This window comes from Panulirus ornatus, chromosome 50 (genome assembly GCF_036320965.1).
Source record: "Panulirus ornatus isolate Po-2019 chromosome 50, ASM3632096v1, whole genome shotgun sequence".
Taxonomy (NCBI): domain Eukaryota; kingdom Metazoa; phylum Arthropoda; class Malacostraca; order Decapoda; family Palinuridae; genus Panulirus; species Panulirus ornatus.
This window is the reverse complement of record NC_092273.1, coordinates 9865925-9881341: the sequence shown is the minus strand read 5'-3', so window position 1 is coordinate 9881341 and position 15417 is coordinate 9865925. Positions and strand designations below refer to the sequence as shown.

General features: G+C 47.3%; 1 protein-coding gene across 1 annotated transcript in view; it reads left to right on the top strand.

The window, feature by feature from the left end:
• The window catches only part of LOC139764583 (monocarboxylate transporter 9-like), a 204747-nt gene that overhangs the window by 99429 nt on the left and 89901 nt on the right, over positions 1-15417 (top strand). The window lies entirely within an intron of this gene.

The window sequence follows — 15417 nt, the reverse complement described above, 5'->3', positions numbered from 1 at the left end:
CCGGGGTTGTGGTGTACCTCCATGCATTGCCTCCTGTACCGTATGTAGCATGGGGCACCGGGTCATGGTTAGGTTAGGTCAGGTCACCACATTATCCCAAGGTCACCACCCGGTTTGGCAAGGTCACGACACTGTCCCAAGGTCACCACCCGGTAGGCAAGGTCACCATACTGTCCCAAGGTCACCACCCGGTTTGGCAAGGTCACCACACTGTCCCAAGGTCACCACCCGATAGGCAAGGTCACCATACTGTCCCAAGGTCACCACCCGGTTTGACAAGGTCACCACTCTCTCCCGAGGTCACCACCCGGTTGGGCAAGGTCACGGCGATCAAGGTCATCGAGTTGTGAGGGGAGGGAGGAGGGGATCATCTGTCATCATTTACCAGTATAGGTCACAGTTACAGGCCCCTCCCACGTGACGACCTAGCGTGCTGGGTCACCATTAAGGGCTGAGGAGGGAGGTCACGGGCCCCTCTTGAGGGTGAGGAGGGGAGTGGCGGGAGGTGACATGCAAGGGGAAGAGCCCCTCTGAGGGTGAGGGGAGTGGCGGGAGATGACATGCAAGGGGAAGAGCCCCTCTGAGGGTGAGGGGAGTGGCGGGAGGTGTCATGCAAGGGGAAGAGCCCCTCTGAGGGTGAGGGGAGTGGCGGGAGGTGACGTGCAAGGGGAAGAGCCCCTCTGAGGGTGAGGGGAGTGGCGGGAGGTGACATGCAAGGGGAAGAGCCCCTCTGAGGGTGAGGGGAGTGGCGGGAGGTGACGTGCAAGGGGAAGAGCCCCTCTGAGGGTGAGGGGAGTGGCGGGAGGTGACGTGCAAGGGGAAGAATTTGTGTTGTCATGGATACAGTTTAATTCTAAGCGACTCATTTGCTATTAATGTGTGTGTGTGTGTGTGTGTGTGTGTGTCTGTGTGGCGGTGTGGCGGCCCTAGGAGGTGGTGGTGGTGCGGAGTGTGTGTGGGCTGTGGTGGGGGAGTGTAGCTTGTGGACGTGTTGGGGAGTGTGGGCTGCTGGGGATGTGGTGGGGAGTATGGATGTGGTGGTGGGAGGTGTAGCCTGGGGAGGTGATGGGGAGTGTATCCTGGGGAGAAGGTGGTGGGGAGTGTAGCCTGGGGATGTGGTAGGGAGTGTAGCCTGGGGATGTGGTGGGGAGTGTAGTCTAGGGATGTGGTGGGGAGTGTACCCTGGGGATGTGGTGGTGGGGAGTGTAGCCTGGGGGGGATGTGGTGGGGAGTGTATCCTTGGGAGGAGGTGATGTTGGGGAGTGTAGCCTGGGGATGTGGTAGGGAGTGTAGCCTGGGGATGTGGTAGGGAGTGTAGTCTGGGGATGTGGTGGGGAGTGTAGCCTGGGGATGTGGTGGGAAGTGTAGTCTGGGGAGGAGGTGGTGGGGAGTGTAGTCTGGGGAAGAGGTGGTGGGGAGTGTAGCCCTGAGGAGGTGGTGGGGAGTGTAGCATAGGGATGTGGTAAGGAGTGTATCCCTGGGGAGGTGGTGGTGGGGAGTGTAGCCCTGGGAGGTGGTGGGCAATGTGGATGTGGAGGGGAGTGTAGCCAGGGGAGTGTGGTGTGGTGGGGGGTGTCCACGGATGACAGGTGTGGTGGAGGAGGGAGGGGTAAGGTGGGGAGGAAGGGGGTCGCTGGGGAGGAAGGGGGTCGCGGTTATGACAGCCAGGCAAACAGGTGTGTCAGATGTCACGAGAGGTGAGGGAAATGACAGTCAAGGTTGGCTGGCTGGCAGACGGGTCAAATGTCATGCTGGGTGACCTTGAAGGGCCTGGCGCTGATGGAACAAGCTGTTCTGTCCTGTCGTCTGTGTGTGTGTGTGTGTGTGTGTGTGTGTGTGTTGGTTCTGATCGATCCGGTCCTCGTTACCTGGGCCAGCCCCATGACGTCGTTCTGACGTGGCCACTCTTACGTCATCGTTACGTGGCCAGGATGACGTTATTGTCACACACCGTGGCCAGCCCGATGACGTCATTCTTGCTTGCGTGTCCAGCGTTACGTCATCTGTTACGAAGCGAGCGTGACTCCTCTTGGCGCATTGAGCTGTTGACAGACGTGTGACAGACGTGACGACGTTACGTGTGGCAGACGTGACACGGCGTTACGTGTGGCAGACGTGACACGGCGTTACGTGTGGCAGACGTGACGGCGGCGTTACGTGTGGCACGTGACGACGGCGTTGCGTGTGAAGTGCGTTACTCCGTCAGGAGGCACGTGACTGTTGACCCTCCCAGGATGGAGAGGTTGAGATAGGTCAGTAGGCGTGTCTGGAAGGAGGGAGGGAGGGAGGGAAGGGTGGGGGAAGGGGCGTCTCGATTAGAATGGGGGGGGGGCGGCTTCGTCCCTCCCTCCCTCCCTCCGTCTCTCCCTCCGTCCCTCCCTCCCTCCGTCCCTCCCTCCGTCCCTCCGTCAGCAGCAGATGTGGCAGGCTGGGGCGTCAGCTTGCTCCTACTCACACCTGCTTCCGTTGTCGCCTCGCCAGTGGTGGTGAGGGAGGAGGTGGTGCTGGTGGTGGTGAGGTGATGGTGAGGGAGATGGAGGTGCTCGTGGTGGTGAGGTGGTGGTGGTGAGGAAGGAGGTGGAGGGGCTTGTGGTGGTGGTGGTGAGGGAGGTGGAGGTGCTCGTGGTGGTGGTGAGGGAGGTGCTCGTGGTGGTGAGGTGGTGGTGGTGAGGAAGGAGGTGGAGGGGCTTGTGGTGGTGGTGGTGAGGGAGGTGGAGGTGCTCGTGGTGGTGGTGAGGGAGGTGGAGGTACTTGCGGTGGTAGTGAGAAAGGTGCTCCTGGTGGTGAGGTGGAGGTGGTGATGGTGATGAGGGAGGCTGTGGTGGTGGAGATGGTGAGGGAGGTGGTGGTGGAGAAAGTGGTGGTGCTGGTTTCTGCTGGTGTCGGGGAGGCCTCCGTCGCCGTCTCCTGCTGCATCATGTGATCCTCCCGCTGGGGTCGGCTTACAAGCCACGCACCCCACCTGACCACCACCACCTCCTCCTCCTCCTCCTCCTCCTCCTCCTCCTCCTCCTCCTCCTCCTCACCTGACCACCACCACCTCCTCCTCTTCCTCCTCCTCCTCCTCCTCCTCCTCCTCCTGTCTACCGTCCGTCCGCCCGTCGCTGACAATGTTGACAGCAAGGGAGACGGTATTCCCACTCACCCCTTCCAGTAAGGAGTTCGAGTGGTGGGTGTCTGTCTGTCTATCTGTCCAAGGGCGTCATTCTGTCTCGTACTCCCACACAGTCTCTCTCTCTCTCTCTCTCTCTCTCTCTCTCTCTCTCTCTCTCTCTCTCCTGTACCGTCCTCCCTTATAGGATCGTCGACCTCCAAATTGAAGGGGGGGGGGGGGGGAGAAAAAAATTGGCCGACATCGTGTGTCACTTTATACCATCGTCTGGTTCAAATAAACTGTCCATGTGTTTTGTGACCCGCTCACTCACCTCATGTATAGATAGATATATCCGTGACCTCATGAATCCGTCCATGTATTTATGACCCTATGTATCTCTCCGTGTATTTGTGACCTTATGTATCTCTCCGTGTATTTATGACCTTATGTATCTCTCCATGTATTTATGACCCTGTGTATCTCTCCGTGTATTTATGACCTTATGTATCTCTCCGTGTATTTATGACCTTATGTATCTCTCCATGTATTTATGACCTTATGTATCTCTCCGTGTATTTATGACCCTGTGTATCTCTCCGTGTATTTATGACCTTATGTATCTCTCCGTGTATTTATGACCTTATGTATCTCTCCGTGTATTTATGACCTTATGTATCTCTCTGTGTATTTATGACCTTATGTATCTCTCCGTGTATTTATGACTTTATGTATCTCTCCGTGTATTTATGACCTTGTGTATCTCTCCGTGTATTTATGACCTTATGTATCTCCGTGTATTTGTGACCTCCATGTATCTCCGTGTATTTGTGACCTCCATGTATCCCTTCCATGTATCCATGACCTCTTTTCCCCTCCTCCTCCTCTCCGTATATATTCACCAGCGTACCCCCCACCCTACACCACCCCCCTCCACGACCAAACACCGAAAATCCAGATTAAACTCAAAATATTCCTATATGTACGTACGTACACCACACACACACACACACACACACACACACACACACACACACACAGGCTTAACATGGCGGGTCATTCCCATATTCCCCCATCCCGCCATCCGATGGATCCGTTGATGTGTGTAAAGTTATATTTATAGTGACTGGCTGGTGGGATGGCTGGCGGACTGGCTGGCTGGCTGGCTGGATGGCTGGCGGACTGGCTGGCTGGCTGGCTGGTTGGCTGGTTAGCTGGCTGGCTGGCTGGCTGACTAGCTGGTTGGTTGGCTGGTTAGCTTGCTGGTTAGCTGGCTGGCTAGCTGGTTAGCTAGCTGGCTGGTTAGCTGATTGGCTGGCTGGTTAGATGGCTTGCTAGCTGGGTGGCTAGCTGGTTGGCTGGCTAGCTGGCCGTGCACTATATACATATATATATATATATATATATATATATATATATATATATATATATATATATATATATATATATATATATATATCCCTACCCATATTAAGTAAGTATTGAAGACTTGCGTGTGGTAATCACTACCCGTGAATGAGGTATTGAATGACCATAGTGTTAACCCGCGATGAATCGAAGTGACACACTTTTCCCCCTTCGTTTATTAACCTCCCTCCTGTGAATTCATTTTTTTTTTCCATATGACGTCCATCCAAGCCACCACCACCACCACGACGTGGGATTAGTCGTTTTTTACGTTTCTTCAGGAATATTGCTCTTCACTGAAACACACACACACACACACACACACACACACACACACACACACACACACACACACACACACACACACATGATTTAAAGAAGTCGAATGATAAAATGTTTTAAGGAATGGGGGCCACACGAGAGTACGTAGCTACAACTCTCCTCCCCCCGTACAGTGAGAGAGAGAGAGAGAGAGAGAGAGAGAGAGAGAGAGAGAGAGAGAGAGAGAGAGAGAGAGAGAGAGAGAGAGAGAGAGGGTGTGTGTTCCACACACTCAACTTGTATCAACACTTCAGCTGATATTTACCCACTTGTGGCTACTCTGTGTACACTTGATTTACGCTTATGAGCGCCCCATGATTTTCACCTTATAACACCCTTGATTTACACACATAATATCCTTGATTTACACCTCATGATTCCTTGATTTACACCTCATAATTCCTTGATTTACACCTCATAATTCCTTGATTTACACCTCATAATTCCTTGATTTACACCTCATAATGCCTTGATTTACACCTCATAATGCCTTGATTTACACCTCATAATTCCTTGATTTACATCTCATGATTCCTTGATATACACCCCATAATTTCTTGATTTACACCTCATAATTTCTTGATTTACACCTCATAATTCCTTGATTTACACCTCATAATTCCTTGATTTACACCTCATAATTTCTTGATTTACACTCATAACTTATCCTTGATTTACACCTCATAATTTCTTATTTTACACACACCTGATTTACACCTCACAACACCCCTATGATATAACTCCCATGATTTACACCTCGACCCATAACTTACACCTCATAACACTCATGTTGTACGCCTCATAATCCTCATGATTTTACACCTCACAACACCAAGTTATATACACATCTTGGCCCTCCCTCCTCCCCTTAATTCAAACATCATAACCTCTTTGGTACACCTCGTAACACCCATGACTTATACACCTCATAACACCCATGATTTACACCTCATAACACCCATGATTTACACCTCATAACACTGATGATTTACACTTCATAACACGCATGATTTACACCCTCGTAAAAACTTGGGACGCTGATAGAGAGAACCGAATTTATGATGAAGTATGGAACTCGCTTGGCTGCCGTGCCCCGGGGCCGATCCTCTCGCCTAATTTTTAAAATTCAGTTTCCGTTAGCACTATATCCTACCCTGGCCCAGTGTTTATACAGTGACACTCTATAGCCCATTTTGGCCCAATATTTATACGGTTACAGGTTCCTTTAGCACTCCTATAGCCTAGTTTGGCCCAATATTTATACAGTTACAGGTTCCGTTAGCACTCTATAGCCTAGTTTGGTCAGATATTTATACAGTTACAGGTTCCGTTAGCACTTTATAGCCCATTTTGGCCCAATATTTATACAGTTACAGGTTCCGTTAGCACTTTATAGCCCATTTTAGCCCAATATTTATACAGTTACAGGTTCCGTTAGCACTTTATAGCCCATTTTGGCCCAATATTTATACAGTTACAGGTTCCGTTAGCACTCCTATAGCCTAGTTTGGCCCAATATTTATACAGTTACAGTTTCCGATAACGTTCTTTACCCCTATCCTGGCCCAGCATTTACGCGCTATCTAGCCTATCCTCGCTCAGCATTTATACACAGCGTAGTTTCTGTTCGCGCGCTTTGGCCAACCTTGGAGACGGGTCTTCCCAAATTCCACCCCTCCTCTTCGTCGTCCTCCTCCTCCCACCTTTCCTTCTTCTCCTCCCACCTTACCTCCTCCTCCTCCTCCTCGTCCTCCTTCTCCTGCAGCAGGTTAATCAATAACTGTATCGCATAGTCTGTCCGTGTCGGCTGACTGCTCACAGGCCCGCGATGATTGTGTGGCAGGTATGGTGCAGAGAGGAATCGCAGATTGTGGAGGGAGGAAGAGGAGGGAGGGAGGGTGTGTTGCGTTGTGCTCTCTTAGAGAGGAAGTTGTGGTATTCTGTCTTATCTATCTATCTATCTATGTGTATATATATATATATATATATATATATATATATATATATATATATATATATATATATATATATATATATATCGTCACAGATATAGTGCAATGAGCGTGCACTTTCTTAGAACACACAGTGCCCCCCTGCAGTAGGTAGGTTTCGAACCACTACCGCTTGTGTACCAGATGACACGCACTTGGTATAAAGGTTTGAATCCTGCTGTCGGAGGGCATTATGTGCTTCACACACACACACACACACACACACACACACACACACACACACACACACACACACAGAGGTTTTTGCACCTTTGTGTCCTGATAAATGATAACCATATCGAGGCTATTTTCAATGTACCCCATCATTATTTACATTTACTGGGGTTGAATGTCATCAACCATGGATCTCAGACCAACTTTGGAAACTGTCAGGGTCCCCTTGTACGTGAGAGAGAGAGAGAGAGAGAGAGAGAGAGAGAGAGAGAGAGAGAGAGAGAGAGAGAGAGAGAGAGAGAGAGAGAGAGAGAGAGATCTGCCATCATCGTAATGTGTGGGGTGGGTAAACCCTGTGGAGGAGCGACCGACCACCACCAGGTCTAGTGTGTGTTCTGGTGTCTCTCCTTCCTTCCCCTGGGTTGTGTGTCGGTGTTGATAACCTGCGTTGATCTTCCTCCTCACCTACAAGGGTGCTAGTTATTATTATTATTATTATTATTATTATTAATTATTATTATTATTATTATTAGTATTATTATTATTATTATTGTTGTTAGTTATTATTATTGTTGTTATTATTATTGTTATGTTGTTAATATTATTATTATTATTATTATTATTATTATTATTATTATTATTATTATTATTATCATTATTATTATTATTGAATTATTATTGTTAGTTATTATTATTATTATTATTATTATTATTATTATTATTATTATTATTATAATTGTTATTATTATTATTATTATTATTATTATTATTATTATTATTATTATTATTGTTATTATTATTATTATTATTATTATTATTATTATTATTATTATTATTATTATTGTTGTTATTATTATTATTATTATCATTATTATTATTATTATTATTATTATTATTATTATTATTATTATTATTATTATTGTTATTATTATTATTATCATTATTATTATTATTATTATTATTGTTATTATTATTATTATTATTATTATTATTATTATTATTATTGTTATTATTATTATTATCATTATTATTATTATTATTATTATTATTATTATTATTATTATTATTATTATTATTGTTATGTGTAACTTGTGTGTGTGTATTAGTTGTGTGTTGTTCATGTTGACCGTGACTGGTTTTGTCTGTTATAATGTAATTTGGTGTTGATATCTTCGATTATATATATACCTGAAGGATTCGATATCTTTTGTCTGCTTTGAAACGTCGTTTGTTTTCTTCTTGTTTCACGTCTGATTTAGTTGCTTTTGTCGTTTATTGGAATCTCTTTTGTTTTCTTGTCTTTTTTTAACTTTGAATTCCGTTGGTTTGTGACCCGATACTCTGAAGCCACATGTTTAGATGGTGTAGCTTGATTTAAGAACCTCTTCAGCTAACTATTATTGTTCGCTCTGAGTCATTCACGAACTTAACTGGAGTTTGGTCGTTTTCTGTTATTTTGAGGCGCAAGAAAAGCGTGGTTCACAATAAGGTCGTTGTGCATATAGAGTTCGGGAGTTGTTCAGCGGTTTGGAAAGTCTTCGTTGTGGGCGAGAAGGTGGTTTTTCGTGGAGGTTAGTGGGTGGGTAACCGGTCCGTGATTTTAAGAGGTTCGTAAGAGTCGCTGGTTCATAAAGCCTGATTGGTAACTGGTTCATGTCTTAAAGCTTTACGTTTTTGTGAGACTCATCTGTTCGTTCAGTCCATGGTTCGTAACCGGTTCGTTAAAGCCTTATGGGTATCCAGTTCTTATCTTAAAAAAAAAGAAAGGTTCGTGAGACTCGCCTGTTCGTAAGCCTAACTTACTTGGTACGAATGGCTGTTGTTGGTTCGTGAGTCTTATGGGGGAATGGCTTCTCTTGGCTGATCAGCAACACTGCGAAGATGTTGGGGGGTCATGATGCAAATCCCTCCCCTTGTATATTGCACTGCCAAGGACCGGGTCTCCGTCTACTCACAGTCACTGTTATAATCACTGCAAGGTCACTCTCCCTCTGTCTATTGCACTGCCAAAGACCGGGTCTCCGTCTCCTCTCAGTCACCGTTATAGTCACTGCCAGGTAACTCTACCTATGTCTATTGCACTGCCAAAGACCGGGTCTCCGTCTCCTCTCAGTCACTGTTATAGTCACTGCCAGGTCACTCTCCCTCTGTCTATTGTACTGCCAAAGACCGGGTCTCCGTCTCCTCTCAGTCACTGTTATAATCACTGCCAGGTCACTCGCTGGCCACTGTCAAGTCACTGAACGGACGTGGGTCGTCATTGAATCACAGGCTTCCCGAGAATCTCAATTAAGTTACTGCGGGTAACAGACACTCGCTCGCACTGGAGGAGGAGGAGGGAGGAGGAGTTGGTGGTGGTGGACGCGAAAAAGGTTTTCCCTCACTTCTCTTCCCCCCTTCCTCCTCTCTCCCTCCTGCCTCCTCCCTCCCTCGGCCAATGTCACCTCGGAAATCACGCGAGTTTCGGGTGGGGGAATTGTCAAGTGTCGTGTTGACCCTCGCTTCGTCCCTGGGTGTGTCTTTGAGATCCTTCTTAACTACCACTTGACCACTACCACCCACCCACCCAGCGCTGTCATCATTGTATGTGGTTTCCGTCCATATGGGAACTTCAGTAGAGAGAGAGAGAGAGAGAGAGAGAGAGAGAGAGAGAGAGAGAGAGAGAGAGAGAGAGAGAGAGAGAGAGAGTTGATCCGTTCGTCACGATCTAACTGCCCCCTCGTCATTATTATTCACTATCTGTTGTTATCTCGGTGCCTTTGTGGTCTGTTATCGCCGGTATATCAGTCCGCATCGACGTGTTGGTCATCAGCCTCAGCGTTGTCGTCGTCATCGTCTTCTTCGTCAGCGTCGTCGTCGTCTCCTCCTCCGTCAGCGTCGTACCAGTCGTCTTGGGGGTCATCCATCGGTTCTGTTGCCCGCCACAGACCCAGGTCTGTGGCAGACGGTCGGTCGAGCTTCCTCTCTCTCTCTCTCTCTCTCTCTCTCTCTCTCTCTCTCTCTCTCTTCTCTCTTCTCTCTTCTTTCTCTCTCTCTCTCGGTAAAGCAGATTACCGACACCGTCGCGAATAATCTGCTTTGCCCTGACACCTCACCAAGGTGATGGGCAGCCGACCCTCCCTCCCTGCAGCGCGGGGAGGGTGTGAAGAGGGGTCGGTCGAGGGAAAGGAGTGGACTGGTGGAGAGGGGTGTGGGGGGAAGGAGAAGAGAAGGAGGTCGTGGCTGCCGCTTAGAGGTCGTCGTGACCAGCTAAAGGAGGGAGGGATGGAGGAAAGGAGGAGGAGGACGAAGAGGGGGTCGTGTCGTGTCCCCTTTGTCACTCCCGAGGTTGAATGAGGGAGGTGTGGGGACGAACCCCTAGTGCTTCCCTCCCACCATCCCCTGTTTGATGACGAGGTGGCTTGGTTTTGACCCTAATGAATGACCCTTGAATTAAGGCTTAATTGGCTCTGTAGAGGGGGTTGTGGGGTGGGGTAGGAGGGGATTCGAACCACCGTTCCCTCCTCTGCCTCGTCTCATGCACTTGTGGTGGTGAAGACGGTGCGTCTTCTGTACTGTAGTGGTTGAATTCGTTAACCCGAAACGACCTTGTCTGTGGTCCCAACGACCTTGTCTGTGGTGGTCTGTGGTCCGAACGACCTTGTCTGTGTGGTGATCTTTGGTCCGAATGACCTTGTCTGTGTGGTGGTCTGTGGTCCGAACGACCTTGTCTCTGTGGTGGTCTGTGGTCCGAACGACCTTGTCTCTGTGGTGGTATGTGGTCCGAACGACCTTGTCTGTGTGGTGGTCTGTGGTTCGAACGACCTTGTCTCTGTGGTGGTCTGTGGTTCGAACGACGAGTGTAAAACTCTTTCTCCGTAAAACACACACACACACACACACACACACACACACACACACACACACACACACACACACACAACATGTGTGGGGTGGAGGGGTTGGATTCCAGCCCAGAATAGCACAGTTTTTGTCTAATCATGACCTGGCTCCTCCCTCATCCACCCCAGGTGACTCCATCATGCTGAACAATACCTGACGTAGATATGCAATCTACCCATACTTCGTTTTCTTTAGCTTTGTCAATAGATTTTACCCTTCGTTTTTTTTTTATATTAGCAGATATATTTTACCCATACATCGTTTTCTTTATCTTTGTAAATGTGTTTCACCCATACTTCGTTTTCTTCATCTTTGTAAATATATTTTACCCATACTTCGTTTTCTTTATCGTAGTCGATATGTTTTACCCATGTTCCGTTTTCCTTATCTTGGTAAGTCTATTTTACCCATACTTCATTTTCTTTATCTGGGTAAATATGTTTTACTCATACTTCCTTTTTTTACCTTGGTAAATATGTTTTACCCATACTTCGTTTTTTTTCTTTTTGCCTTGGTAAATATATTTTACCCATACCTCGTTTTCTTTACCTTGGTAGATATGTTTTACCCATACTTTTTTTTTTTTGGCCTTGGTAAATATATTTTACCCATACTTCGTTTTCTTTATCTTAGTAAGTACATATATCTTACCCATACTTCGTTTTCTTTATCTTAGTAAGTACATATATCTTACCCATACTTCGTTTTCTTTATCTTAGTTCTCTCAAGTTCAAAAGGGAGTTGGTGATTCTCACGTTCTCCTCAAACTTAAGCTGAACGTAGCGCCGTGGATTCTGCTGTCTATTGTACCAAAGAATAGATAAATAGATAATGTTTTTTTTTTCTTAATTCAGGCAGCAATCTGCTGAAAATACACAGCTGAGGTATTGCTTAAAGTGGCAGGTTATAATCGTAACAAGTGAACTAGTCATATCGTTGTGTGTGTGTGTGTGTGTGTGTGTGTGTGTGTGTGTGTTACAAGGGTGAGGGACAGTGTGGTGCGCTGCCCTGATGTCTTGTTTAAGGTTAGGGCCAGGTCCTACTGACATGGTCCACCTATCAGGTCCTCCCTGACGTGGTCCACTCATCTCTCGACAGCCTGGCGCTACCTCGCCATGGTAGGAAGTTACATTTAACTGATAGCCAAGAGGAAATGGTTGCCGTGATCATCGTGTTAGCAAGCCACATCACAATTAACCATCTTGATTAGTCTGCAGTGTAGTTATTAAGGCTGAAAGAATATATATATATATATATATATATATATATATATATATATATATATATATATATATATATATATATATAAATATATATATATATATATATATATATATATATATATATATATATATATATATATATATATATATATATATATATATATTTATTGTTCAGGTGGGGCAGTCTTAGTGAGGTTGGGGCGAGGCCAGCCTGCCAGCCAGCTAGATAGCCAGCTAGATAGCCAGCCAGCTATATAGGCAGTTAGCCAAAGACCCAGCTAGATCGCCAGCTAGCCAGCCAGCTGTAAAGCCAGACAGCAAGCCAGCCAGCCAGCTGTAAAGCCAACCAGCCAGCCAGCTATCCAGCCAACCAGCCAGTTAGATACCCAGCCAGCCAGTCAGCCAGCTAGCTATCCAGCCAACCAGCCAGCTATAAAGCCAGCCAACCAGCCGGGAAGGTGGGTCGCTCTGACCATCAGTCAGGATGGACACGCTAATTCTCCCGGGGTCTCCAGCACGCACCAAACCCTGGGGCGTAGGATGGGCTGGCCCCGGGGCGTCGATGGCGGAGGGGAAACGCTGATGGTGGGTGGATCACGGTGCTGGCGGGTGGATCAGGGTGGCTGGTGGGTGGATCACGGTGATGATGGGTGGATCACGGTGGTGGCTGATGGGTGGATCACGGTGGCTGGTGGGTGGATCACAGTGGTGGCGGGTGGATCACGGTGGGTGGCGGGTGGATCACGGTGGTGGCTGATGAATCAGGATGGCTGGCGGGTGGATCACGGTGGCTGGCTGGTGGATCAGGGTTGATGGTAGGTGGGTGAGGAGGGGGAGCAGAATGTAGTCCATGTGATAATCGTCAACATGTACATGTTTATGATCCTTGCCTTTGCTCATCCAATCCTTGCTTTTGCTCACCCGACCCTTTGCCTTTTGCTCACCCGACCCTTTGCCTTTTGCTCACCCGACCCTTTGCCTTTTGCTCACCCGACCCTTTGCCTTTTGCTCACCCAACCCTTTGCCTTTTGCTCACCCAATCCTTGCCTTTGCTCACTCGACCCTTTGCCTTTTGCTCACCCAATTCTTGCCTTTGCTCACCCGACTCTTTGCTTTTTGTTAATTACATTCCCTCATCGACCTTTCCCCCCTAACCTAACGAGGCCATGCGTTTTACATGTTATATATACGTATTTATGTAACCCTTACATTTGTTCATTGTCTCTTAATGTCCCCAAAGATGTGAATGACCTTGAAAGCACTCGGATTTTAGTGTTTCATTTTCCTTGTGTCTACCGGCATATTCCTGAATCACGTGTTCTTTTGATTTTATATATCAGAGAGAGAGAGAGAGAGAGAGAGAGAGAGAGAGAGAGAGAGAGAGAGATGGGCTGGGTGTTATTAAAGCCAGAGAGAGAGATCACCTGCATTGGTCCTCACACTTGTGTATATGAGTGAACAGCTGAGGAGCTGCCTACCTCCCTCTTTACACACACAGACACACACACACACACACACAGACACAGGGGAAGACGCTGACGCATTGTGGAATTCCTGCACGATGGAGAAACAGAAACTACTGTCATGAGGAGGATAGAAACCTCTGTGCCATTATAAGGAAGGAGGAACCACAATAGGACTGTTGAGGTGAGGTGGGTGGTGTAGGAACCGCTCTTTTCACCATCGATCCCTTGGAGGGGAAATCGAACACCATGTCCAGTGCCCGTCGAGCATGACAAAGGTGAGGGAGGAGGAGGAGGAGGAGGAGTGGGGCAAATTATAGTCGTCCCCCTCCCTCACCTTCCCTCCCTCCCTCTTTATGGTGCAGGTCTGGGCCAGCGGTAAGCCATGCCCTCTCATAGATCAGCTTAAGACTTGCCTGCGTAGGGTTTAGCTGGGTGGCGGGGGGGAAGCCAGAGAACTGAAGACCCTAATGTTCTTTGAGGAGGTTATCTGCTGGAGGACAGTACATGGGAAGGACAGACAACAGAAGACCTGATGGTCTGTGAGGAGGTTATCTGCTGAAGGACAGTACATGGGAAGGACAGACAACAGAAGACCTGATGGTCTGTGAGGAGGTTATCTGCTGAAGGACAGTACATGGGAAGGACAGACAACAGAAGACCTGATGGTCTATGACGAGGTTATCTGCTGGAGGACAGTACATGGGAAGGACAGACAACAGAAGACCTGATGGTCTATGAGGAGTTTATCTGCTGGTGGACAGTACATGGGAAGGACAGACAACAGAAGACCTGATGGTCTGTAAGGAGTTTATCTGCTGGTGGACAGTACATGGGAAGGACAGACAACAGAAGACCTGATGGTCTGAGACCAGGTTATCTGCTGGAGGACAGTACATGGGAAGGACAGACAACAGAAGACCTGATGGTCTATGACGAGGTTATCTGCTGGAGGACAGTACATGGGAAGGACAGACAACAGAAGACCTGATGGTCTATGACGAGGTTATCTGCTGGTGGACAATAACAGTATCTGTCTCCCTTATTCTGTACCGATAAGAGACAGGACAGTGAAACGAAATGACAGAGACTATATTAATAGATCGATCAATGAAATGATTATGCATTTACTCCACGTAAATGAGGGATGTGGGTGAGGGCAACAGTGAGGATGGGGTGCCACTCGTGAATCCGTAATTAAGGTCCGTAGTATAGGACTTGTTTACCTTGGCTCGTGTCCCATCCTAACGGGACATGACCAGCGAGTGACGTTCCTTTAGCTTTTGTTTTTGCGGTACTCGTCCTCAGTACCTTCCTTCTGGTTCAGTTTTATATATATATATATATATATATATATATATATATATATATATATATATATATATATATATATATATATATATATATTCCTATGAGTCCACGGGGAAATGAAACACGATAAGATCCCAAGTGCACTTTCGTGTCATAGTCACATCATCAGGGGAGACACAAGGAAGGAGTATAACAGTCAGTTGATATACATAGATGTGTTGGGGGGGACGCTCAGAATACGGAGAGAAGGAGGCGATTCATTTAGTGACGTCTTGTGTTGGTGAAGATAAACGCCTGCCTACGAAGGAAACAGAATACGGCTTTTAGGTTCTCAGACGCCTGTCTGACTCTCTCTCTCTCTCTCTCTCTCTCTCTCTCTCTCTCTCTCTCTGTGCTGCCGACGTAGGAGCTGGGTTCTTATTTTTCTTTTCGCCTTCTCCTGATTGTCTTTTACATGAAGAAAAATACGTCTGCTTCCCCACACAGATAGAATATTTATATTACGTCTGGAAGAGAATGTGAGGCGGAGCGTTGGTTAGTCTGAATGAGGCCAC